The sequence below is a fragment of the Macaca thibetana genome, chromosome 6, assembly GCF_024542745.1.
Source record: "Macaca thibetana thibetana isolate TM-01 chromosome 6, ASM2454274v1, whole genome shotgun sequence".
Lineage (NCBI taxonomy): Eukaryota > Metazoa > Chordata > Mammalia > Primates > Cercopithecidae > Macaca > Macaca thibetana.
The window spans coordinates 42,728,014-42,755,910 of record NC_065583.1 but is presented as its reverse complement, the minus strand read 5'-3'; the positions used below and the strand labels follow the sequence as shown (position 1 = coordinate 42,755,910).

General features: G+C 46.6%; 2 protein-coding genes and 1 long non-coding RNA gene across 6 annotated transcripts in view; 1 reads left to right on the top strand and 2 right to left on the bottom strand.

Moving 5' to 3' along the window:
- Positions 1–27,897, bottom strand: part of SIL1 (SIL1 nucleotide exchange factor) — a 430,788-nt gene that overhangs the window by 7,835 nt on the left and 395,056 nt on the right. The window lies entirely within an intron of this gene.
- LOC126956106 (uncharacterized) overlaps positions 1–27,897 on the bottom strand; it is a 589,638-nt gene that overhangs the window by 207,213 nt on the left and 354,528 nt on the right. The window lies entirely within an intron of this gene.
- Positions 251–27,007, top strand: LOC126957352 (uncharacterized). 2 transcript variants are annotated; one of them, XR_007726718.1, is made up of 3 exons: positions 251–582; positions 7,745–7,840; positions 26,615–27,007. It is a non-coding gene; the product is annotated as an uncharacterized LOC126957352 (long non-coding RNA). The 2 variants fall into 2 exon arrangements; XR_007726717.1 differs by lacking the exon at positions 26,615–27,007 and adding an exon at positions 8,959–9,996.

Below are 27,897 nucleotides of genomic sequence, written 5' to 3'. Positions count from 1 at the left end.
CACAGCAGAGGAAGAGGGGGAAGATGAGGCCTGCGCCTCCAGCTGCTCCTCCGTCCATCCAGGCAGGGCCAGTAGAGCTGAGGGTTTCCTGAGCAATCTCCTGCCAAGGGCAGAATCTGCTCCCAGAAACAGACCCTCTCTCCACAGGCAGCTCCGCCTTGGGCTCTAAATGTGCACAGCCTGGGGCTGGGGGAGGCAACTACCAAAACAGCTCAGAGTGAGGCCTCTGGACATGCAGGGGCCAGGGCCTGGAGGACCCTTGCTGGGAATTTCATGAGCAATGGCTGATGACCTTGGGCAAATTTTCACCTATGAGGCAGAGCTAGGACTACCCGTGTTAAAGACAGAATAGTTAATGAATGCCAAAATGCCACAGTGCTAGCCAATGCACTGTGGCCAAAAGATAATTACAGCAGGTTTACTACACGAAGAAGTCAGACCACATTCTTGAGAGCACAGCTTGATTCAGCCCGGATGCCTCGAGCACATATCACGTATGCCAGCCCCATCCTCCTCCAGCCTATGGACTCCGGACCAGAGCTGCAGCCCACCCCTGGAGGGGCCAGTCCTGCTGGCTGGAAGGTAGGTATCCTGACAGTTGGGGATCTGAGTGAGTTAAGAGGGCGGGGACCTGGCACGCCTCAAAGTGACATTAGTGGTGCTGGTGTGCTCAAAGTCAACAGAAGGATATTAAGGACGTAGCTCATCTCCGATGCGATAAATGAGAATAAACCTTGTTCAGGGCTAAGCCGGCTGGACTAAATAAATACCATTAGCACTTGGATTACTGGGATGTTCACAATCAGCAGGCAAGTCAGCTGTCTGTGTGCAGAGGGACGGCAGCAGCTGCTACTCTGTAAATCTTGCAGGGGGATGGGCTGGGGGTGGGGCGGGTTGCAAAAATGGAAGTGATTGCATTTGCAAAAACCAAAGAGTTTGGGTCAGGGTGACAGCAATTTGGGCAATCAGTCAAGAGTCAGAGGTCACAGTTTAGCTAACTGAAGCTGAGCATGTGTCTGGGTGGAGGGGGACTGAAGGAGCTGACCACAGGGAGGGCGGCCCAGCTCGGCCAGGGGGCCCAGGAGATTGCTGCCCAATACACACGCCAGGGCTGACTTCTCCACCCTTGGGCTCAGGACTAGCCACATAATTTTCAGGCCCAAGTGCAATATGAAAACGTGGGGCCTTTTGTTCAAGAATCATCAGAAATTTCAAGACAGTGAGAACAGAGCATGAAGCCAGGCTCGGGCCCTTTTGAGTGTGGGGTCCTGGGCCACTGCACAGGTGTCAGGGCCAGCAGGGCGTGTGCACGGAAATTCTGCTCCAGGGTCAACCAGAAGGGCTGAAAAGGAAGTTTGAATTTCTGAAAAGGAGAACAACTGGAAAAGGCAGAGCTCTAGGATGGGAGTAAGGATGAGGGGGACTAGTTAGACGGGGGCCAAGGAAATGCTAAGGTGTAACTGAAGAGAGCTTCTGTGATTGAGACTGCCAGGCCAAACCAGGACACCAGAGGCACAGCAGAGGGATGTGCTCACTCACGAGTCCTCGTGACATTTCTCAGTGCAACAAATACTCTTTTCATTCCCTTATGACAGGAAAAAACTACCATTTTTCGTCTGAAATGCCTCTGAGATGATGCCATGCACTGAGGGCAGAGGGCACATCTCAGGGGTGTATGGGGCCAGGTTCAATCATTCACCTGATGAAGTGCATGCTCACCTTCTTGCCCAGAGAGAAAGATTTCCTCTGGTGGCCCCACCTTGCTTATGTCCTAATGTGTAGCCTCCATCATCTGGGAAAGCAAGAATTTGCAGGATGTGTAATCCTGAAATAGATGGGTTCAAGAGACAGCTATATTTGCCTGACATCCAGGGATGAGTGGGATTAGGGAATCAATCAGCTAAGATACAAACAACTGGCCAGGAGTGGTGGCTCATGCCTGTAATCCCAGCACTTTGGGAGGCTGAGGCGGGCACATCACTTGAGATCAAGAGTCTGAGACCGGCCTGGTCAACATGGTGAAACCCCGTCTCTACTAAAAATACAAAAGTTAGCTGGTGCGGTGGCAGGCGCCTGTAATCTCAGCTACTCAGGAGGCTGAGGCAGGAGAATCGCTTGAACTCAGGAGGTAGAGGTTTCAGCGAGCTGAGATCACGCCACCGCACTCCAGTCTGGGCAACAAAGCAAGACTCTGTCTCAAAAAAAAAAAAAAAAAATACAATTACCGAATTAAGTTTAACAAAAAAAACACCATACAAATCTTCCACTGCAAAGTCAAGCTTCCAGGAATAACAAAACACATGATCTGCGCATCACTTGAATGGTGGGACCTATATGGCCTCAGGAGTTCCATCTGGACACTGGGGAAGGGCAGGGCTATCATCTAACCCCTTCATGTACAGCCCCTAACTGGAAGCCGCCCACGTAAGCAACTATGAGACACCCACTCCTCACCACAGTAACAGCAACTCACGAGAGGGTCTCTAGAACCTCTTGACAAACAGACACACACACAAGACACACAGAGACACAATCATCTGCCCATCTTTGGGGAGATAAAGGGAACCTCAGAGGGAGGGGCAGCAAATGACCTTCCTGACGGACATCTGGTAGCTCTCCAACATAGCCCTGCATCACAGTCACCTGGGGCAGTTTATTTCCTGAAACCATTTCAGACTAGTGATGTAAAAAATTACAGAAAATAGGCCAGGTGTGGTGGCTTATGCCTGTAATCCCGGCACTTTGACAGGCTAAGGCGGGAGGACTGCTTGAGTCCAGGAGTTTGAAACTAGCCTGCACAGGGTGGTAAAATCCCCGTCTCTGCAAAAGTAAAAAAAAAAAAAAAATAGCCGGGCAAGGTCATATGTGCCTATGGTCCCAGCTACTCGGGAGGCTGAGGTAGGAGGATCACTTGAGCCCAGGAGGTTGAGGCTGCAGTAAGCTATGGGCGACAGAGTGAGATTCCGTCTCTCTAAAGAAAAAAAAAAATTACTGAAAAGTAATCACACAGAAAAATGACTTACTGAAAAGCTACAAGAATAGTAAATAAACTCCCATCCAGATTCACCAATTGTGGACATTTACCACAATTTTCTGTCTCTATTAATATTTACACAGATTTTCTTTTCCAAAATATTTGAGGGTAATTGAAGATACGAAGACCCTTTACCCCTAAACATATCAGTGTGAATGTCCTAAGAACATAACCAAAGTACAATGATCAAAATCAGGAAACTCACACTGACACAATAATCTATAGATATTTACTTAGATACTGCCAACTGTCCCAATAATAGTCCTTCCCACCCCCCTTCCCTTCCTTTTTCTTTAAAAAAAAAAAAATTTTTTTTTTTTTTTTTTTTTTTAGATGGGGGTTCTCACAATATTGCCCAGGCTGGTCTTGAACTCCTGGCTTCAAGCAATCCTCCCGCCCCGGCTTCCTAAAGTGTTGGGATTACAGGTGTGAGCCACTGCACAGAGCCCTCTCAATAATATTCTTATTAGAAAAATAATTTTGATCCCACGTTCGATCTATGCCCACACGATGTACACAGCAGCCTGTCTCCTTGGACTCCTTTCATCTGGAACTCTTCCTTAGTCTTTGTCTTTCATGACACTGACATTTATGAAACGTGCAGGCCAGTGGTAGAATGTTTTTCAGTTTGGATTTGTCCGATGTGTTCTCATGATTAGATTGAGGCTGCGGCTTTGGCAGGAATGCACAAACACAGTGCTGTATCTTTCTCAGTGTATCACACAGGAGGGCAAGTGATATCCGTAAGTCCCACGACTGGATGTTTTCTTTGAACACTTGGTTGTGGTGGTATCTGCCAGATTTCTCACTCTAAAAATACTTTGTTCCCCTGAAATTAATATTTTGTGGGGAGACACTTTAAGATATGAAGACAGCCTATTCCTCATCAAACTTTCATGTAGTAGTTTTGGCAATCATTGACAATTCTTGATTAATTATTCCAGGTTAAGCATCATAAGTCCAAAAATCTAACATCCAAAATGCTCTAAAATCTGAAACTTTTTGGGCATCAACATGATGCTCAAAGGAAATGTTCACTGGAACATTTTGGATTTTGGATTTTTGGATCAGGGATGCTCAAGTGGTAAGTATATAATGCAAATATTCCAAAAACAAAACAACAACAAAAAAATCAAAATCCAAAACATTTCTAGTCTCAAGCATCTCTGATAAGGGATATTCAACCTGTACCACGATGTTTGTCAAATGATGATATTCAAACTCCTATCTTTATCCTTCAAACTCCTATCTTTATTCTTCTTGCTTCTATCTTTATTTGCTGGCACTCTACCTGAAAGAAGAGATTTTCCTTCTTTCCCATTTCTTCATTCATTCATTTATTGACATCAGTATGAATTAATAGATTCTTATTTAATCTATGGAATAGAATCAGTTTCTATCATTTACTTCAATGCTAAAATTATCCTTAATCACCAGGCCTCTTCATGCTGGCTTCTGTATCTTTTTAACATGTTTCCATCACCCTTTAATATTTTCTTACCTTCCAGCACAAGATGTTCTTGTACAAGATATTGCTCTTTTCCTATGCCAGCCATAGAATCAGCCATTTCTCCAAGGAACAATTGGAGCCCTTTTTGAAAATACAGATTCCAAGCCCTTCCCTTCATATACTAAATCATAATCTCAGAGAATGTGGCTCTGAAGACCTGATTTTTTCATAAATGCTACATGTGATTCCTATGTTCTGAGGACCAGCATTTGGGATAACTAGAGCCAATGCCCAACCTTTTATCCAGTACAGCATCTCTGGTAATTGGCAGCCCAGGACTTGAAGACTACATCATCAAACAAGGCAGCTTTATGCTAGTTTAAAACTCCTCCAACTGCCAGAAAAACATATTCTGACACTGAGCTAAAATCTGCTATCATGAAGCTTATACCCTCTGGTCCTAAGTCTACCCTTGAAGAAAGAAAGGGTTTCCTGATCCTGTCCAGATGGGTCAGCCCTTCTGAAAGCTGGGAGGAGCCAACCATCCAGAGAAAGCTCCCCTCTCACAATGTGGCCTCACGGGATTCTGCAGTCATTCTCAGGGTGACTCTTGAAACCGTCCACTTTCCTGACCCTGTTGACTTACTGACGAATCCCACAGTGGTGGTGCCCAAACCTACCCATAGGGATCCAGGCTGGACAACCCCCCACCCAGAGTCCAGTGGGCCTGGCTGCCTCTGCCCCAGGGCCATTCTGCCCCTAATGCCTCAGGCCATCTCTAGGTTTTTGGTAGCAGCCTCACAGAGCTTACAGTGGCCTGCCTAGGTCAAATCCCTAAAGGCTGGTCACATGATCTTCTGATGAGCCGGGGATCCCCAACATGGCTCTGAACCCCAGCACAGGGCTTCGATTTTATTCTTACTAAAGAATAAATATTGTCAGGAGGCAAAAAGCAAATTACAAATGGTCTGGGTGATATGACACCATATATTTATTTCTGGGTGGTGAGATTTTTGTTTTAAACAAGGAATCTGAATTACTTATAAATTAGAAGTTTAATAACAATAAAATTTAAAATGCCACTTGGCTACCTAGACCCTTCCTCCTAGCCTGTCACTATTCTGTTGGATCCTCACTGTCATGTATCTCACATGGTTATCTCTTCCTGATCACTGCCATCTGTTCCCACGTCTTCACATGAGAACCAGAATGCAGGTTAGACAGGACAGAGTCTGCCACGAGCTCTTTGGCACATCACTACAGTGAAGTCTCTGTTGACACTGAACCATTTCTAAATAAACATTGATTAAGTCTGATTGTTCAAGCTGCTACAAATCTACATCTTTTTTTTTTCTTTTTTTGATTCAGAGTCTCACCTCACTCTGTCACCCAGGCTGGAGTGCAGTGATGCAATCTAAGCTCACTGCAAACTCTGCCTCCCAGAGCCTCAGCCTACCATATAGCTGGGACTACAGGCACACATCACGACGCTCACCACCACGCCCAGTTTTGTGTGTGTGTGTGTGTGCCTGTGTGTGTGTTTTGTATTTTCAGTAGAGACAGGGTTTTGCCATGTTGGCCAGGCTGGTCTCGAACTCCTGGCCTCAAGTGATCTGCCCGCCTCGACCTCCCAAGTGCTGGGATTACAGGCACGAGCCACGGCACCCAGCCTCAAATCTACGTCTTTATCATCATTTCTCTATCTGATCTATTAGATTATTATGAGATTCTGTCAAATGATTTCCTGAAACGCAGACTTCCTCTGTGTCTATTATACTGGCCTAATCTACCAGCCTGGCAAATCTTCTGAAAAAGAAAATTAGAATTGGGAGGGAACTTGAGAGAGTCCTCTGGGGTACTGATAATGTTACATTTCTGGATCTGGGTGGTGGTTACATGGGTGTGTCCACTTTCAATAATTCATCAAGGAGAATGTGTTAAACTTTTCTATATGGAGGGAGACAGGAGGGAGAATTTAAGCATTAAACTAGTCCAGCAAGACCTGGTTTTATGGAACTCACACTAACTCTAAGAAATGACCTCTTTTCTTTAAAAATACTCTTAAGTCACATCTCAAAAACTTGCTCTGTTATTTTGAAAACCAGAACAGTTGCCCATTGTGTCTCCTTGCCCCTCTCCCAATCCCTATAATGCCATAAAGATTCCTGCACACAGTTTGATGATGATGTCCCTAAGTTTCTGTTTGGCATTTAATTTTTCAGACCCTGTCTAATCTGGAGAAGCCAGTGGCTCATTATACTTTTTGTACACTCCTGGTCTCAAGTTCCACTTAACTCTATGTTTGTTTTACTTTCTGCAGGAAGGCCATTCTCCTTGAGAGAGAAGGCAGAGGCAAACAGAATGAGAGCAAGGACAGAGATACCCTCTCTGGCATCTGCTAAATCACCTGACTGAACCAGGTGGCCTAAAGCCTTCTTTGCCATCCCTCTCACTCTCAACAGTAGCGGCACAGGCGCCTTTGCTGTTCTTAGCGTTTCCCAGGTCTCACCCATCTGGTGCTCCTGACAGTGTTCTCGGAGGTTGCATCCTTCTTCTCTATTTGCTCTTGGTTACAGGTCCCGTTTTCATCTCTAGACAAAATCTCAGCTCGAACTGTGCCCCCTGCAGCCACGTGGGTCTCTTTAGGTGGCTCCCTGCTCCCTGCAGTAATCACTCGTGACTCTGTTAAGTACACTTCATTTTTCAAACTCTGAGTCATCCTTCCTTTTGAAGCTCCTGTTCAGACATCACATCTACTTTCTCCTGGACCCTCTGAAATTTACTTTCCCTAAAACTCAGAGGCAGAGAGTTTCACCTTCCCCTTTTTGCTTCTCCAAACACAGTCACTTTCTGCTGGGGTTCCCTAAACTTTTTTTTTTTTTTTTACCAGACAGATCCTTGTTGTTGCTCAGCATATAATTTCAGTGAAGCCCTTCTCCTTATTGCTTCCTTAACCTCCTGAGAGAGAAAACTGTCAGAAAAGAGAATTAAGAATTAAAGCAAGTGAAGAATTTATTGGTTTCTTTTTTTTTCTAGAAGCAGATTTTCAACTGCCCAGATACCCCATGCACCACACCATTTTGCTTCTGTGCCAGTTTTATGATTTCAATTGAGAAAGCCTCTTCTATACCGAGGGTAAAGAGGTGACAATTATCTCACAGTTGGTTGGTGGTTGGTTGGTTAGATTTTTGGTGGGCTAAAAGCCAATGACCTGGACTTTTTCCTTTTTTTTTTTTTTTTTTTTTTTCTCCACCAAAAAGCCCAAACCCAGAAAGCAAAAAACTAAGTGCGGCTCTGGAGTCAGAGAGACCTACGAGCAAGTCTGAGATTCTAGTGTTTTCAGCTGCGTGACTGAGGTAAGTTACTAAGCCTCTCTGGGCCTCAGTTTCTGCATTTGTAAAACCGGGATTAATAACAATAATATTTGTCTCATGGGATTGTTAGGGGATGAAATGTGATTTTATATACGTAAACACACACAGAGTTCCCGGCAAATGCCAAGCATTAGGATAACAGCTGTTTTATCATAGTATGCCATTTAACAAAAACTATTATTTGTACTTTTCTGCTAAGACAGAATGCCAGGGTTTTCAGGCTTCTCAGAAGGGAGAGGAGCTATCTGTTTTGGGGGACAAAGAAGACCTCCCACTGAGTGGCCTTAGATTCTCATTCTCAGCTCCTCTGACTGGATAGACAAAGCCAGTACAGAAGGAATTCATGGGGGAGAAATGTAATTAACAAGCTAGAGGGAGAGACTGGGAGGAAGGATCAAAGCAGCTAATTAGAACTGGCTAAAGGGAGACCACAGGGTAGGGAAAATGGAAGAAAGCGGGCTAAAGAGAATTATCTGCAGCCTCTAATTATTCAAAGAATGTCCCTGAGTAATTGTCTCAGGCAGTCTGAGGGAGGCAAGGCAGGAGTAACAAGGTTAAGCAGAAGAAAATTTAGGCTAAAACATATGGGAGATTTTTCACACACTGAGATTTATCAACTTTATTAGAGAACGCAGAGGATGTTATTTTAGGTCTTCTAAACCAGTTGGTGGTATAACTATCCCCATGTCTCGTAGCTGGGGGACAGCAGAGGAGGCCAGACCCCGCAGGGGAAGAGGGGATCCAAGGCAATGGCCCAGACAATCCTTGCTCCAAGCTTATAGGCAACACACCTTGTCAACCGGCCCTTTGAGGCTCAGGAAAGAGCTTCCCTCCTCACTCAGATCTGCTCTCCCTCCAACCTCCACATCCCTCACCCTCCTTGTGTTCTGTCATAAACTTGATAAATGTGATAAATCTCACTGTGTGAAAAATCATCTCCTCAATCAGAGCCAGTGGAATCATGCAGGGCCTATTTTGCGTTTGCCACACAACTGTAGAAATGTTTATGAATGAGCCATCTCTTAATAGCAAAAGAAAAGGCAATGATCGTAGGACGGTCTATAGCTGAAAATGACAACACTGAAATACTTCGTTTACAGGATTTGGAAGTCGTATAGACTACAAATCTCTCTGCCGCGCAACATACATAACAAGTCCCCAAAATATCCTTTGTTTGCTGAGGTTTTGCTCAGATATTTAAGGTTCTGACAGTTTAAATATGGTGAACAATATGGTGAACCATCCAAATATTTTGCATCATTGGTATTTGGAAAGATCTTTAAGAACAATTAGTTCTAGTTCTGAGAGGCAAGTGCAGCACCCCGGCTCCTGGTTTTCCATGGGGGCGGATCAACATGGCCTCCTCAGCCAGCTCCATTTCACACGGAGTCTCAGGCCCCCCACAGCATGGGTTTCCTGGGCCTGGTCACTTGGCTCACACTGTTACAGAGAAGGAAACTGGGCAGATCCACTGACTCCTCAGCCAGGTGCAGGGTTCACCAGGTCTCACTGGAGGCTGAGAAAAATACAGAGCTTCCCCTAATGCAGGAGCAACACTGGGACGCCTGACCTTGCTCAAGGCCCTTTGACCTGACTCACCAGATGCTCGAATGGGAACCTAAAGGAAAGTGGAGACTTCCCATTCTGTGGACATCTTTAAGAACTGGAGAAAAGTTCCAATTACTTACAGCTTCAAGGGACAGAATGATGGATGGCTTCGTTTGTGAACATGCTATTTGTCTGAGGCTCTTTGTCCAGTCAGCTGGTTGCCAAATACTGATCACGCCCAGTGTGCACAGGGGCCTCAGCTAAGAGTACCAGCGCTAGAGCAAAGAAAGAACATCGTTCCCGTCTCTATCAGAAGAAATTAACAGCCGACAGAGATGCGCAGAGAGTCACTCTGAGAGAAGCCACTGGGTGCGAGGGTTGTCTGAAAAATGGAGGAGCTGAGCAAGAGGGCATGCTGGAAGAATGACCTTGACAAGATCAAAAGTTATTAAAATAGGAGGAGGAAGGCTAAACTTCTGTATGTACTGCCCAACTGAAGGCAGATGAAAACCGACTTTTTTTCCCCAAAAGAAAATGTTAAGAATCACCTTCCACAGACTCTTTTAACTCTATTTCTGATAAATCATTAAAAGGCCTTCTGCTGGAATCATTCTAATGCTAAAGAAAAAGTTACACTCATAAAATAGTTAATGTCAAAATGTAAATGGTTTGTTTAAGATTCAGCAATTGTTGCTGAATCAAACACAAAATCTCTATGGCTTGAATAGCAAGGGAAACAAAAGGCTTGACGATTTAGTGCTCGTTAAAGCCTGTCTGGCTGAATTTTAGATTGCAACTTAAAAGAAAAAAACATTAAACCAGTTCAAGTGTGAACTGACATATGCACAGCAGTTTTCAGCTGCCTGCAAATGGGGCAAGGACACAGCCTGGAATGTGACTTGCACACGCCATGGCTGAGTATGGACCAATGTCCAGGGTACAAGGGCAGGGCCTGAGGGAACAAAGCCCCACAAGAAAGCGTGGGGAAGCTGAGCCCAGGGGCCCACCAGGGGCTGAGGGTGATGCTGGGAAGAGGGCCAATCCCCATTAGCTCTTTCCTGCAGGGAGGCTGGGGGCTTGAGAACAATCAAATGCTAGGCAGGGGCTCCCCTCTTGCCTGGGGAGGTGTGGAAGCAACAGCTTTTTGCTCTCCCTCCCCTTTTCTGGTCTTGCTTGTCAGACACTTGCATGAGCCACAGTGGGACTCCTGCCCCTTCAAATCTCATCACAGGCCTGGTGACCCCCACAACCCTCAAGTCGGGTGTTAGAAATAGTCCTTTGTGGTAGGTTTGTGGGGTGCTGAGCAGAATCTTTGTCTACATTCTCTTGCCTACTGGGATATAAACGCTTAAAATTTCACCATCTGGGATTTACTTCTTTGAGTCTTAAAGACAATTCTGTCTTTCAGGGTCCTCTATTAAAATGCCATTGTCCCTGGGTTGGGAGGACGCTGTATAAGTAGGGTGACCACATAATTTATTGTCCAAACTGGGACACTTTTAAGAAAGAGGCACCATTAATTACTGCACTGGGACAAGAAGCATAAACAGAACATATGGTCACTCTCTGTATAAGGCTTTGTGTTAAGTTCTATGGAAGATACAAAGGTGAATAAAGCGCTTTCATGGCCCCGGAACCTGGACCTTGAGCTGAGGGGCAGGAGATCCTGGGACACAGGCCAATGCTAGGCACCCACGGAGGGAATAACAGCACTCCAGAGGGCAGTGTCAGGGCAGCTTAGCAAAGACCAAGGGCTCTGGAGCCACACAGATTTGACTTTGAATCCTGGACTTCTTTCTGTACAACCCTTAAGACAGGTCAATTAACCTGCCTCTCATAATTTGTGCCCCATAAACTATGTGGTCACCCTACTTATACAAATGAGGACCCAGCTTCCTCTGTCAAATGAGGGTTACTTCATGAGGCTCGTGAGGATTAAACGAGATACTGAATGTAACAGTACCCGGCATGTAATTTTCAACAGGTTCAATATCACTAGCACAATCAAGACTAGGCTTCTACTCAAACCCCCGTTACTGCTGTAAATGTCCCAAGTCAGAAGGTGGGGGCAAGGCAGGAAGAGAAAACCACCAAAATGGCAGACTTAGCCTTAGCTTTCCTCCAAACTAATCCTCTAAGGGCCACCACCCAGGGCTGGGCAGTGAAAGGAACGGGATCACAGCAGCCCCTGAAGAGTGGACGACCCGGCCGCCTTGCTCTCCTGTTACCCCTCCTCCTGGTCTTAGGCTTCACACACTGACCCAGCCCCTCAGCTACTGCTCCATCCTCGGCAGATGCCACCCACCAGGCTTCCTCAGGCCATTTCACTCGGTGGGGGGGCAGTGACTTTCCAAAGTGACTGAGCCCTGTCCTGATGGCCGGGTAAGGCTGTCTGGTGGGCAGTAGTACATCTTCTTGCGCCTCTTGTGACAGAAATGCCAAAAACAAACAAAACAAAAAGCCCGCAGCCCCTCATTGCATGAGAGGAGGGGATTCTGGAGGCCACCATTTGATAGCTCTCAAGTGCTTTTCAAGCATTAACTCATGCCATCCTCATGACAACTCTATGAGGCAGACACCATTACTCCCATTTTGCTCATCAACAAACTGAGTCATAGAAAGCTAAGTAATTTTCCCAAGGTCACATAGCTAATAAGTAGCAGAGTCATGAAAGTTCGAGAATAGGAGCTAAGAAAACTGGATTCCACTGGGGACACACCACAAATTACTAGCCTAATGGCCAGGAAGGAGGCCTTAACTTATCTCAATTTGACTTCTGTTATTTGTCAAGAAGCTGTGCTACTTCACCAAGGGACCTGCTGTGAGTATCGAGTGAGACAGGGCAGGTGAAATCGCTGTACAGGTGTTTACTATTATGATGCCCTGGCAACATCCTCCATCGTGTTTCTGAGAGCTGGACCCAGCATGGAGAAGGAGAAACCTGGTACCCTGCTGTTCTTTCCTTCCTTGGGCCCTGCACACTCTGGCTCAAGGTGAAGGAGGAATTACTCTAAAGCAGTGGTTTTCCAAGTCTGATCTCTGGGCCAGCAGCACCAGCAGTATGTGGGAGCTAGTTAGAAATGCAAATTCTCAGGCCTCACCCCAGACTCACTGAATCGGAACCGTTAGGGGAGGGGCCTAGCCATCTGCGTTTTAACAAGGCTTCCAGGTGCTTCTGAGGCATGCTTAATTTTGAGAACCACCAGGCTAGAGAATCCCTGGACCCTCTCTCACCCTGGTGGGAAAGTCCTGCTTCAGGGGCCTGAGGCAGGGCCCAGCATTGGCCAGAAGACCCAGGCCGTGAGGGCCACTGCCCCAAAGATGAAAAGCTCCCAATAAAACCCAGACCTCCATGGCTGCACTGATCAAAATACAATAAAGAAGAAAGTGAGAAATCTGACAAAAAGAAAACGCAGCTTCAGTGGGGGACAAAATACAACAATCTTCTGTGGGAGATGAGAAGCATAAAAGGGATGTTAGATGTTCAAAGAACCAAATGTCGCAATGACAAAAAAATACAAGAATAAAGACAAAGTGTGGCTATCAATGCCGCATGGGCCTCAGTCTAACGATGGCAGTTGCAGGGAACGGCAGCCCCCCCAGGACTAGAGCCCGCTTTCCCCCGCCCCCAACACGACAGCCTATATAAATAGAGTCTTGAGGAAAAAATTACCAGCAATTAGTCACTGAATCTGCTTGCTGGAATGAGGGGAAACTTGTGGAAAGTCACCAGAGGCTCTGGTGGGAAAAGCTCAGCTAAGGAGGCCACGCAGACAGGGCAAGAGCGAGACGATTAAGGGAGAAGGCCTGTGGGGTGTTCCTGCAACCTTTGATGCCTGCCAAGTCTTAACCTGGAAGGGAAAATGAAGGGCCTGGCCACTGGGCTATAATGAGCTCCAACCTGGGCCCATCTCCAAGTCGGAAGTCCTTTAATGTGGGCTTGGGCTGGAGGCGGGGCAGGGGAATGAGGAGGAGGAGGAGGAGGAGTCAGCATAGCAGTCCCTGCCCTGGGTTGCGGGTGCCTTGTGGGGATGAGGCAGTAGAGCACAGCCTCTGACCACAGTGCCTCCACCACAGAAAGCCTGTGCCACACAGGTCCTCCCCTGGCCCCTGGGGAATATGCTTTAGAAGCAGTGACAGTAGCAGGCTTGGCGTTTCCATTCAGGAGATCTGCTGAAAATAACCCTGTTTCAGGACCAAAGTGATGAGGAGGGAGGACCTCCCTTCCCCCAATGAATTTCTCAACTCATCTCAATCAACAGAGAGGAATCTCTCAGTGTGCTGTGCTCTCCACCGCCTCTGCCTGGGCGCCCTGCCCCTGCCCATCCCCATCTTCATCTGGCCAGTTCCTACTGCAAGAAACCCCCAGACACGATCTCCTCAGAGAAACACTCGCTGACCTCCTGACCCTCACAGGGCCCCTGCTAGCATTCCTGGGGCCCTCCTTTCCATCCTCTTAACAGACCTGACAAGATCAGCTTCCCTCCTAAACCATGAACTCCCTCAAGGACCTGGACTGTGCCTTGTTGCCTGTTCAGCTGCGAGCTCACTCTAGATGGTGGAGCCCAATGCCCAGCACTCAATTAACAGGAGCTGCCTGCAGACACAAGGCTGGCTCTGTGCCCCCTCCCAGCTGAGACACTGAGCCCCAGCACTAGGCACGTGGATGGGTTGGGCACATGACCTCCCTTCCTTTCTGAGCACCTTGCCCACTCCAAGAGCTCATGGAATCAGACTCCGTGACTGCCCTGAGTTCTGACTTCTCTCCCCCATCTCCCTGCACTTTGATTCCCTTAACCATGTGTCCTCCTCACTGCATATCCCCTGTCTGCTTAAGGGATGCAACCCAGATGGCCAGTAGCCCCCCCGGAGTCCCCCTCCTGGGAATGTCTGTATTTGACCACAAAGAGAAGTTTATATATATAAAACCAATAAACAAATTTCTAATGGTATTAATCAAATTTTAGGCAGTAGCAGAAAGAAAAAAAGATTTGGGAAGCAGGGAGTTTCACATGATTCCTGAAATCACCTCTAGTAGGAAATGCCCACCTCTGCTGTGTCTAAGATCAGCCCTGACTCAATCTTAGGATTAGGCACCGCCTGCCAGCCATGGCAGGACAGTCCATAGATATGTCCACAGGTGGCCACTGTCACCTCCTTTCAGCCTGACCTCACCTGGCTGTCCTCCTTGACAGCAGCCCTCTCTGGCTGAAGACTGGAAGCTGTAGGCTAGAGCTCCTGCTTTCTTCTCTGGGACTCTAACACAGTACCAGCCCAACTTTCCATGCCTATGTCAGGTCAGCATGGTACTGGCCACTCTCCTCCTGCAATACTCCACGCTCCACCAACCCCTGTTCCATCTGAGAGCCACTCACAGTCAACTCTGCCGAGGTCCCTGATAGACTGGCTGGTGCCAAGGATCCACTGAGGAGGTGGCACAGAGCCACGCAGGGGAGCAACAACATTGGAAGAGGGCAAGGTCAAGTTGACAAATATCATATACGATGAGAAAGAACTGCATGAACCACAGTGGCATAATGTAGCATAACAGATGGGTAATTAGATTTATTCTAAGAGCTGTAAAAGTAAGTAATTAAATAAAAATATGGAACAATGAATCTGCCACAGAGAGACACCTAACAGCCTTACAAGGGCCTTGCAGCTGGCACAAGCAGCCTGGGAAAGAAGCAGTGGGCAAGGAACCTCTAATACTACCCTGATGTTTTAGGCACAATAAATTTAGCACCAGCTCGCACTGGGCACCAGGGGACAGCCTGATCTCAGAGGGAGATAATCACATCCACGGCTCTAACAGTTCTGTGCCCTGGGAGTATGTCCTCTTATCTACATCTGGAAGACAGCAGCCTGAGGTATTCCGATAAACGCCCCAGCACTGGCATGTTTGGCAAGGTCCCTGCAAAGCAAGACTAGCAGATTGTTTTTATCTTTGCAGAAGCAGAGGCAGAGAGGAAGGGAGATGAAAATGTATGCACAGATGACCGGATTCACTGCCACCAACAAAGGCAGGCTGGGAGACCCAGGTTTAGGTCTCCACTCTCCTCCCAAAGGATGGTGGCAGATGGTGAGGGTACAGTTACCACATAAGAAACACAAGGCAAGCACCCAGTGTGTGCAAAACACAGTGTTAGGTACAGGATTTCACCAGGGAAGCAGCTTCCCTGGACATGACATTAGCTATTTGGAAGCAAACAGATCAGTTGGAAGTTGTTCTGTATTAGTTAGGACTCTATTTATAAGGGACCAAAATGAAATGCAGAGGAATTTGAATTCCTTTGAATTCCTTCCTCATCTATGGAAAAGAGAGTGTATTGGGTCCCATCATGAGGAGGGATGATAAAGGTAAAAGCACAGCTGGGTCCAGAGGCTTAAGTAATGTGCCAAGGCCCTCTCTCAGCCTGCACCTCTACGCTTTGCTTCTCTCCAGTTTTCTTCCCGTAAACAGCCAATCCCAGCATAAAGCATCCTCCCAAATGGTATAGAATTCCAGGGAAGATCCTGGCCAACATGGGGAAACCCTGTCTCTATAAAAATATAAAAATTAGCTGGGCGTGGCAGTGTGCACCTGCAGTCCCAGCTGCTCGGGAGGCTGAGGCAGGAGAATCGCCCGAACCTGGGAGGCGGAGGTTACAGTGAGCTGAAATCACAGTGAGCTGAGATTGCACCATTGCACTCCAGCCTGGGCAACAAAGAGTGAAACTCAAAAAAAAAAAAAAAAGAATTCCAGGGAAGAACTTTGATTGGTCCTGCTTGTGTGATGCGCCCACCCCTGGACCAATCACTGTCCAGAGGGAAGTGATACTGTGAGTGGCAAGTCTAGATCATATGACCTAACTGGGAAGGGAACAGGTAGGGCATAAAGATTAACAGCCTCACCACACCATGTGGCACTGGTGAAGAGATTCCCAAAGGAAAGGAAGTATTATTTTCCAAAGAGGAGAACAGAATGTGTTGAAAGACCAAAAACAACAAAAATCAAGAGCCTTTATAGCTCACCACATTGTTTTATACCACCCTAGGCCAAGGTACTAGATGACAATTGACTATCTGGGGCTGGAAAGGGAGGTGGCCAAGTCTATTAACAGTCTGGTTGGAGATTTGTTTGCAGAGATCCCATGTGACCTACCAGCTTGAAATGCTCCAAAGGCCCTGCTGCTTGTACTTCTAAAAGCAGCCCATCCTTGCAGACCTGCCCCTGAGACCATGCACAGGACCTTTTCGACTTCAAACAGCTCCACTTAGGACATCTACATAGCACTAAAAGCATAGTGAGGAGTTCCCCCAGCAGCCAACTCTTTGCAGGGTTTTCTCACCAACTAACTTGAATCATCTTCTCAGAGCACAGACCATAAAGATTAACTCCCCTGAACCTGGAAACCTCAGCACCTTTGACGGGGTCAAGGGTGGGGACGAGGCTCAGCCCAGATTTTCTCCCCATTCACACCAATGGTTTCACAGGATAGCTCTCTATTCCAGTATAGCCCTACATCCTGGGGAGGGAGGGAAACTCAGCATAATAGCTGCAAAAGTAGAAAACTTCCCACATCCCCAGCACCACAAAAGCTGCCACTTTGCTCAATGCCTAGCACAAAGGGCTCACAGTGGGGCTCTCCCAACAACCTGGCTTGAAGGAAAAGAGGTCCTTGGCCTTTCCTCACCTGCAGGGCCCACTGCACACTCTTCTAATACCCTCATTGGGCTCCAACCAACAGGCTCAGTCATCTCTCTGGCTAATTATCAAAGCAGCTTCCCTTCTCAAGGGTCTCCAGAAACTCAGGTCTCCTTCAGGCCACACAGATGACATCCTCCAAGAGCCCAGAATGAGCTCTGTAGGGTCCTTGGGGAGAGCTGAGACATAGGAGGCCTCATTGTTCCAAGGCCAGCTGGGGATGGGGGTTATGGGGACCTTTGGAAGCCAGATCTAGCAGGAGAATCATGAGGCTTCAGTTCCTGAGTTCTGCACATTCTTAAGTGATTCTGTTGACTTCACCAACAACCTGGGGCCCGCCGAAAGCAGTGGTGCTAGCCAACATCTGGTTACCCAGTTCTTTCTGCCACCACTACTTGTCCACTGAGGCCATTCCTAGAAATGCAGAAAGACAAAGCTTAGCTCCCACGTGGAGTACTTAAATGCTCTAGCCATGCCTGGTACTCAGAGCCATGTTTGAAGGTCTGGTTCAACGCAGCCATGCTGGGTCCAGGTGTAAGAACCTCAAGCTGGGCTAAAAAGCAGCTTTCCCATGGTTGGACCCTCTGGCTCAGAGCTCCTCGGGCTGGCTCTGCTGCTGCTCCACACATGCCACAATTTACTACAGCTGTTAAGAGCCCCAGAGACAAGAAAGCTCCTCCCTCCCACTTTTTCCCTGCCCTTCTTCAGCACAGGCTGGAACCAAGCACCAGCTAAACCTGGAGAGAACCTCAGAAACTATGACCCTCCAGAAACTGAGCTCACACAGTTTTTCTTGAGCCACAAACTAATTTTTGTTAATTTCAGAGAAACAGTTCAAACAGCAACTAACCTTTTCCTTCCTTCACAACTATTAAACTTGGACAAATACCTCAAAATAGTACCTGAACCAAGAGTTTAATCCTTCTCCCCAGAGGCAAAGAGAGGACTATGTGGGTAACATGAGGCTAACCCTGGGTCCACCAAGTCCAGGACAAACGGGTCCTGGGTCCTCAGGCAAGGGGGACAGAGGGGCAGTAAGAGCAGGAGGGAGGACAACAACCCAGGCCTGAGGTCCCAGTGACAGGGGTAGAGAAGTGCTTGTTCAGTCCCAGCATGGAGCTGAGGCTGGCCACAGTATTCCTACAGTACAGCAGGAGCAACGCCTGCCTGGCCACCTGCCTGAAGGGATCTGGGCAAACTGATGAGTCCCTCCCTCAAGCCCAAGCCAATTAAAGGTTATCCTTATACAATTAAAGGTTGTATAAGGATAAAGTGGCCCAGAGAGTGATCATGAATGTTAAAACAGAATTCAAAGGGCTCATGCCAGAAAACCCAACAGCAACTTCTGTGTCTTATTTTATAATAAGTAATTTAAATAATTATAAATCATGTAAGTTCATGGTAAAGAAAAAAAAAAAAAAAAAAAGCAGTATAGAAGAGTGCAAAATAGAAAGAAAAAGTCCCTGTTTCTCAGACCATCAGAGGTAAGAGCGGAGTTTTTTCTTTTTTTTTTTTTGAGACAGGGTCTCGCTCTGTCGCCCAAGCTGGAGTACAGTGGTGTGATCACAGCTCACTACATCCTTGAGTTCCCAGGCTCAAATGATCCTCCTGTCGCAGTTTCCTGTGTAGCTGGGACCAGACATATGCCACTGCACCCGACTAAATTGTTTTTTAATATAGAGCTGAGGTCTCATTATGTTCCCCTCAAACTCCTGAGCTCAAGTGATCCTCCCACCGTGGCCTCCCAGAGTGCTGGGATTACAAGTGTGAGCCACCGTGCCCAGCCTTGACTAATTTTTGTTGTTGTTATTGTAGAGACTAAGTCTCACTATATTGCCCAGGCTGGTCTCAAACTCTGGGCTCAAGTGATCCTCCTGCCTCAGCCTCCCAAAGTTCTAGGACTATAGGCATGAGCCATCACGCCCGGCCCAGATTTTTATATCACATATTTAAAAATATATGTGCAATATAAATTTATATATAAATCTTTACCCATTTACTTTTTATATGAATGGATCACACTTCTACACATGCTATTTTCAATGTAGAGACCCTACCCTCCAGAAAGAAGAGGCTCCTCAGGTCTCCCCGTGCACCCCTTCATATCAAATTGAGCAGCAAACAGAAGAGAACGGGGTGGCTGGTCATGTTTTAAAAGACTCCAGGATACACTAACATTCCAGAACCAAAAGCTAGATCCAAAGAGCTCCTCAGGAAAGGGTGAACTAGGCTGCAACGGGGTCTCTCTCCACAGCCCAGGGAGAGAGAAGGCAGCCTTTATAAACCATTCCTCCTGGGCTCTCCTGCCTGTGGCTGTTAACTTCACCTCCCCCAGCCTGCCATCTGAGGGCCTTCATTCTTCACCATCATGCCTGTCACCACCTCTGTCCTCCCACTTTGGGCTCTGCTCTACAGCCTCCGCACTGCTCTGAAACATCACCACTGGCAGGGCTGCGCAACTGAGAACAACAGGAGATGACCTCACGGCCTTTACATTCTAATGCCAGCTCCCAATTACTTGTACTGTTGAATAATTGAAAGAGGAGAATAATCCACTCAGCTGATTTGGGAAGCCAGCCAGGCACACAGATTATCTCAGAGTGAATTATTCACACTAGGGATAATTGGGAGTTGCCCAAACTTCTATTTGTGGTTCAGGCATCATGTGGAAGAACATTCAATATGGAAAGTATGAAAGCTAGAGAGGGAAGGAGACCCTGTTTCCCGGCCTAGGTTTCCTTTATGTTGCTTGGTAAGTCAATGCCCCTCTCTCGGTCTCACTCAGAGTCAATGAGCATAAGGATGATGATGATATTAACATTAACAATATTTTAGTGACAGCTCTTGCTGTATTTCCTTACAATGTGCTGTGTTCTATGCTGTGAGCTTCATGTGTGTCATCCTACATTATCACATTTAATCCTCACATGAGTCTGTGAAGCACCACTGTCGTCTTCTTCTCTGAGCTGAGGAAGCTGAGGCTTAGGTTAAGTAACTTGCCCAGAGATACACAGCAACAAGCCGTATGTCCATCCATAGCCCAGGATCTTACTCAAGAAGTTCTTTTGCCACCTACTTCTTACCTCTCCCACTTTTAAGTCTTCCTTACAGAAGACATAAAACTGTAAAGGATAAAAACAGCCCATTTTTAGTATAATACTGTCTACTCTCTTCTTGAAATGACTGGATTTCAAGGTAAGAAAATGGCTCTGTCCTCTGAAAGGTTGGCAAGAAGCCTGTAGCAAGGGGCTGGTAAGCTGGTCAATCCGTTTCAAGAAATCCAGTGTCTGGAAGCACAAGCCACTGGCAGACTTCCAGAAGAGCTCAGTCTTCTCTCATGATCAAAGACTCAAAAATGAAACCACTGTCCTCCCCTGACACACCACCACTTCAGCCAAGAGGCAGCTACTGAGCTGGACAGCTCAGCACCGTGAGGCCAGAGCACGGGGGAAGGGCACAGGCCCTGCGAGCTGCAGTGAACACCTGCCTCAGACAAGGGTCCATGAGGTGACTGACTGTCCCTGCATGTGTGGGGTCTCCTTCCACAGTGCCTAGGACAGAGTCCCCGGATAGTAGGTGTGGTGCCAGTCTCCGGCACGGTCACCGGTGATCCCCACCAGTGATTCCAGCCTTTGTGTTGGTGCCTCCCACATTAATTGTAGATGATCTATGTGACCAAAAGAATAAAGAGGAAGTGATGGTGTCAAATTCTAAGGTTAGGTCACAAAAAGAACTGAAGTCTCCATCCTGCTGTCCTATGTTGTTCACTCCGGGGGAAGCCATGGCGAAACCTGCACAGCCCTGTGGAGAGGCTCACCGAGAGAGAAACCGAGGCCTCTCACCAACAGCTGGCATCAACCAGCCAGGCATGTCAACTGGAAGCAGATCCTCAGCCCCAGTAAATACCCTGCCTGCACTTCCAAATTCCTGACCCAAAGAAACAGAAAAATAATAAATTATTACTGTTGTTTTAACCCACTACGTCTGAGAATAATTTGTTATACAACAACACATAGCTAATAAACTGGACAAGAGGGAAAACGGCTGCTTCACACATTGTTTCCAGAAGTGACGTATCCATAGAAGAACCAGACCTGGTATCAGGGCCAGAGGGCACTAAAGGCCCTGACTAAGCCCCTAAGGTCTTAGAACACTATATGAGAAAAAACAATGACCTTCACGGCCCAGATATCCCAGCCCTCCAGTCGAGGAAAAGCTGCAGAAAATATTCACGATGCCCATACCTCTGCCTCCAGTCAGGATTACAGTAACAACAATACTGGAAGCTACCATTACTGAATGCTTACTAGGTGCCTGGTGCATGCTCAGTATTCTTATATTACCTCTCTTTTTTTTTTTTTTTTGAGGCAGTTTCACTCTGTCACCCAGGCTGGAATGCAGTGGCACGATCTCAGCTTACGGTAACCTCTGCCTCCTGAGTAACTGGGATTACAGGCATGCGCCACCATACCTGTCTAATTTTTTTTGTATTTTTAGTAGAGATGGGGTTTCACCATGTTGGCCAGGCTGGTCTTGAACCCCTGACCTCAGGCGATCTGCCTGCCTCGGCCTCCCAAAGTGCTAGGATTACAGGCGTGAGCCACTACGCCAGCCATTACCTCTCTTATTTTTCATCGCAATCCTCAGAGGAAGCACATAGTAGGGACTCAATAAATATTTGCTGCATGAGTAAATAAACCACCATTAGGAGTTCATCTCTGTAACTGATCTATGTCTTTTTGGTATAATTTCAACTTTCTATATTACGTATTACTTTAATGTTTGAAAAGCTTACACTGAGAATATATTACTTAGTCAGAGGAAACAATACATATGAAATTAAAAAAATATATTTGTAGAGCAAGCAAAGCTCTAATCACTATGTGCTATCCATCACGTTTCCCAGAGAAGTGCACCTCCATCCTGAGCTGACTCCCCGAAAGCTTCTCACAACATCCTGAGCTTCTCACACAGTTTCCCAAGAGCTACCTAGATCCATTAGAAAGCCCATTCACACAGCACCCTGTGTTGCTTAACCCTCCAGATTGTCCTCCACCTCAGAGGAAGGAAGTAGGTATGCTGCTAGCTGGTGGAAGTGGCGGGATTGCTCTACTCATCTTAGGACCAGGTACCACAGCCAAAGACAGCCCTAGCAATGGAAAATCAGGCAGACATCACGGTCCTGAGTCTGGATAGCCACAATCTTATGATGAGAGTAGCCACAAACATGGAAAGATACGAAGCTTTCTGACTCTATAGCCTAATCTGGGGAACAATAAGCTTCCTAGTTATGGAGCACTACCACGGCCATCAGATCTAACACCCAAAATCCTGATGAGAGGAGGTGACTTGAACTAGATACCAGGAAGAGCTTCCTCCCGTGAGAGATTTAAGATAACAAGGTAGGCAGCGCTGTAGTCTGAAACCATGAAGAGTTCCTTCTCTCCTGTGAAGCAATCAAAGGAATCTTTTATTTTTTTATTTTATTTTATTTTTGACACTGGGTCTCGCTCTGTCACCCAAGCTGGAGCACAGTGGTGCAATCATAGCTCACTGCAGCCTCAAACTCTTGGACTCAAGCAATCTACCTCCCTTGGCCTCCCAAAGTGCTGGGATTACAGGTGTGAGCCACTGAGCCAAGCCAGGGGATCATTTTTAAAATGTAAATCAGATCTTGTTACTCCCTTAATTAAAAGACATCAGTGGCTTCCTGCTACCGTTAGAATAAAATCCAAATTTAGTTCACCTAGGTCTGTAGGTGCACTGCCAACTTCCCCAACCTCACCTCTTCTTAGTCTTTCTTTGGCTCACTCCATTCCAGCCACACTCACCTTCTGGCTGCTTCCTCAACTAGCCAAGCTTGTCCCTACCTCAGGACCCTTGCACTGGCTATTCCTGCTGCCTGGAAAACCCTTGGCCTAATGTACATATGGCTGACTCCATCTATATTTGAGTTTAGGCCAGAATGACATCTCTTCAGAAAAGTCTAACTCACTCATCTAAAGAACCCTGTTATCATCCTATTTTATTTTCTTCATAACACATATTACTGACTTAAAAATGATTTACTGAGGTAAAATTCACATACCACACAATTCACCCATTTAAAGTGTACAATTCAATAGCTTTTTGTGTATTCACAGAGTTGTGCAACATATCACCACAATTTTAAGGCATTTTCATTGCCCCCTCATACCTATTAGTGCCCCCCCCAGCTCTTCCTAACTCCCACTCCCTCAGCACTAGGCCCTACGGATTTTAATATTCCAGACATTCCACAGAGATGGAATCATCCAGTATGTGGTGCTTTGTGACTAGCTTTTTTCACTTCGACTTTTTAAAAGTTTCATCCATTCATAATACGCATCAGTACTTCATTTCTTTTTATTGCTAAATATTCCATTGTATGGATATACCACATTATATTTACCCGCTTCTCAGTCAACAGATACTTGGGTTGTTTCCACTTTTTGGCTGTTCTGAATATTGACGCTATGCACATGCATGTACAAGTTTTTGTGTGGAATATGGTTTCACTTCTCTTGGGTACACACCTAGCAGTGGAATTGCTGGATCACATGACAACTCTATGTTTAACCATTTGCGGAACTAGTAGTGTTTTTCAAAATGGCTGGATCAATTTACATTCCCACTAGCAGTATATGAGGGTCCCAATTTCTCCACATCCTTGTCAACACGTTATTATCTATCTTTTTGAGTGCACAGTGTTCTCTCATTGTGGTTTGGGTTTGCATTTTCCTGGGAGTTAATGATGTTGAGCATCATTTCATGTACTTACTGCACATGTGCATTATCTTCTCTGGACAGCTGTCCATTCAGATCCTTTGCCTATTTTTTAATTGGGTCAGCTTTTTATTGTAGAATTGTGGGAGTTTTTAATTAGGTTGTTTTCTGTTGTTGAGTTGCAAACATTCTTTATGTATTCTAGGTAAAAGTCCCTTACCAGATATATGATTTATACAAATTTTCTCCCATTCTGTGGTTTTCCTTTTCACTTTCTTGATAGTATCTTTTGAAGCACAAGAGTATTTAATTTTGATGACCTACTGACTAAAAAATCAACTTCTGACATGTAAAAAGAAACACCTATCTGTCTTGTTCACCACCACATCCTCAGTCTAGCAAAATGCCTGGCACATAATAGGTAGTCATCACATTTTTTAATAATTTTTTTTTTGAGACAGGGTCTCACTCTGTCACACAGGCTGGAGTGCAGTGTCGTGATCTCACTTACTGTAGCCTCTGCCTCCCAGGCTCAAGTGATCCTCCCACCTCAGCCTTCTGAGTAGTTGGGACTACTGTCGTAAGTCACCATACCCAGCTAATTCATATTTTTTAATGAATAAATTAATTTTTAAGGCCAGACAAGATGAGTGTTGGGAATGGCTACGAGAGAGGGTTCCTTGCCAGGATGCAGGAGTGAACATAATGATATCTGGAATCATTTCTGTCTAGAGGATCTGTAAAGAGTGAGAGAATGTGGTCTTCCACGAGAGCATAGGGGCAGTGTTAGATGCAAAACTCCTGAGAAGTGAACGACATCATCAATAACAAACTCCCTGGCTGAAAAGCTCAGGTAGTCATCCTGTCTTTTCAGCCACCTGGGTGAGCAAAAGACAGAACAATGGCTCAGGAATGGGGACAACTCAGGCAGAAGGGCCCAGTCACATGGGGGAGGTTCTCTCCAGAATCCTCAGCATACAGCAACACCCCCAAAGGGGGCTCTAGGCTCTTGCTTTACAAAACCGCTAGGGGCCTGTGTGTCAGCATGGCTGACGGGAAGCGGCTATACTGAGGAAAAAGAGATGAAGTCAAAAGATAAAGTTGACAGATATTCGGGTTGTTTCCACATTTTGCCTATGAACTTGCCTTTTCTATAGCCTTTGCCAAGAACAATGAAATAAGTCTGAAGAGCTGAATGTCCAAGCCAGGGTGCTTCATCAAAGCACCTCAGGGATCCTAGACTTGACTGCCAAGGGGAAACACTTCAGTCAGGCAAACAGGTTGGAGGCGTGATATGGGTGCTTAAGGTTGGCTGAGTGCTAAAAAACGTGGACAGTTTGGACAACCAGTCTATGAGTCCCATGGCAGGGAAGGAGGTAACCTAAGAGACAAGCAGGGGTCCAAAAGAGAGGTCTGGAAACTCATCAGTTGCAGCATCAAGAAAGGTATTCAAACCAAGGGCCCTTGCCCTTCCATCCTGGACTTCCACTGTGTCACCTTTCATGAGGGAAAGGAAGGAGGGCAGTGAGTTTTAGAGGCACACGCACGCACACACACATATATGGAGTTGCCTCTGGGAAGGTAAATAAATATTCATGAACAGCTCAGTGTATGAAAAGCAAGGACAGAGGATGAAAAATGGTGCCAATTAGAAAGAAAGGGTGGTATCTATTTTTAAAGTGGCTGAATAAACAATAAAGGATTGCTTGCTAAAAATACTGTGCTTGACCCCCTCCCCAATGGCAGAGTCCCTCTCCTGTGCTTGGTGACAACAGGCAAAATCTCCTCCCAGTGTGGCAGGTCTAATGCTGCCATGGCGGCCTCACGTTCTTATCAGAGGTTCACCCTGGGCCAGGCATGGTGGCTCTCACCTGTAATCCCAGCACTTTGGGAGGCCAAGGCAGGCGGATCACTTGAGGTCAGGGGTTTGAGACCAGCCTGGCCAACATGCAGAAACCCCATCTCTACTACAAATACAAAAATTTGCTAGGTGTGGTGGTGCATACTTGTAATCCTAGCTACTTGGGAGGCTGAGGCAGAAAAATCGCTTGAACCCAGGTGGCAGAGGTTGCAGTGAGCCAAGATCACGTCACTGCCCTCTAGCCTGGACAACAGTGTGAAACTCTGTCTCAAAAAAAAAAAAAAAAAAAAAAAAAAGGTTCACCCTGGGTGCCTGTCTCCAGTAAGAAGGAGATTTCTTGTGAGAAGCATTCGGGGTCTGGGACCACAAGCTGAGAATGGCACTCATGCCTCAGAGGTGACTCAGGTTCTCAATAGTCCCCAAAAGATTCCCTGGTGAGAGGCAGCAAGTGAATGGAGGACTCCACTGGAGAATCCAACTACAGAGGCACCAGAACCAATGTAACAAAAAAGGAGGGGAGAGTCCCCAAATTATCCTCCCCAGAGTCCAGATCATACGGGAGTATTTCATGAGAGTCATTTCATGGGACTAGTGAGGCACTGAAATCAAGTTTCTTATCCTCTGCCCACTGCTGATACACATGCACCAGGATATTTCCCCCGGGATTAGATCTGACCGATGGCACATGAAAATAAAGGCAAGGAGTAAAGCTCAGTATGATTCATGGACAGAGAAAACAACAGGAACCCAAATTGTATGTGGGCCAGTGGCGGGCAGGGACTGCAGAGTTCCTGTTCTGTCCCAGATGCGCAAATCTCACCCAAGTCAGTCCTGTAGGAAAAGCGCTTGCTCTCCCACGCTCACGCCTGCTCTCGCGTGCTCTCAATCTCTCTTTCTTTTTTTTTCTCTCTCTCAGCATTTATCACCACTTGGCACCACACTGTGGTTAAAAGTCTGGCTTTGAAGTCACGCTGCCTGGGTTCATGTCTTGACTCTGACACAGTCTATCTGGGCGACACTAGGTAAGTACTTAACCTCCCCGAGCCTCAGTTTCTCCATGCATAAAATGGAAATAGTAACTGTCTTTACTCCATAATAGTACTTACTTGGCCAGATGCAATGAGAACATGTAGTGACTCTCTTAGTTCGGTGCCTGACACGTTGTAGGTACTCTTTTTTCTAAATATTCTTCATGTCTTGGTCTAGATGCTAAACATTTTGAGGGCAGTAACCATGCCAAATGCATCTTCCTATCCGCTAAGAGTGTAACAGAGTTGAAATTCAGTAAACTTTTGTCAAACGAGCTGGCCTCCCTGAGCATGCTTGCCATGGGCAACAAGCCCAGCTGGCAAATGCATTTGTCCAGTTCATGGGCCCCAGTTGTTCTCATTACCTCAAGATTAATCCTCCCAACCACCAGCAAGGTGTGCAGGGTGGGCAGCATCTGCCCCTCCCTCCATTAGGAAAAGGTGAGAATAAACTGGAAAACAGCCAGCCGTGGGCAGTATTTGCAGCTCCTCAGAGCAATGCCCTATCGATTTTTAAGTGTCACTATTAATAACAACAACTGGCAGTGATACAACATTTTTCTTCCAAGACAATCAGAGCATTTTATAGGGACAATTTCATCTATCTCTCCATGGCTCCAGGAGGAGTAGGAGAATATTCCCCACTTACAGTAAAGGGCAGGAGAGGCCAAGGGGTTTGGCCAAGGTCACTGTACAAGTCAGTGGGATGCCTGTGCTCCTGGTCTCTGGGGCCCTCTGCATCCCTGGATGGCATCTCCTTAGGACAGAACTTCCCTAGCATAGTTCTTTTCAGATGTAGAGCAAAGTTAACCTTCTAACAAAACACCCATGGGTGGAGGGTGGCATCAAGCACTATTCCAAAAAGCATCCTCTTGGTGGGAAGCCCTTAGACATGACCACTCCTTGGCTTAGTCTTCCTCTTCCTGTGTGCCATCAAGAATCACACCTGGCCGGGCACAGCGGCTCACGTCTGTAATCCCAGCACTTTGGGAGGCTGAGGCGGGTGGATCAAGAGGTCAGGAGTTCGAGACCAGCCTGACCAACATGGTGAAACCCCATCTTTACTAAAAATACAAAAATTAACTGGGCGTGGTGGTGCACACCTGTAATCCCAGCTACTCTGGAGGCTGAGACAGGAGAACTGCTTGAACCCAGGAGGCGGAGGTTGCAG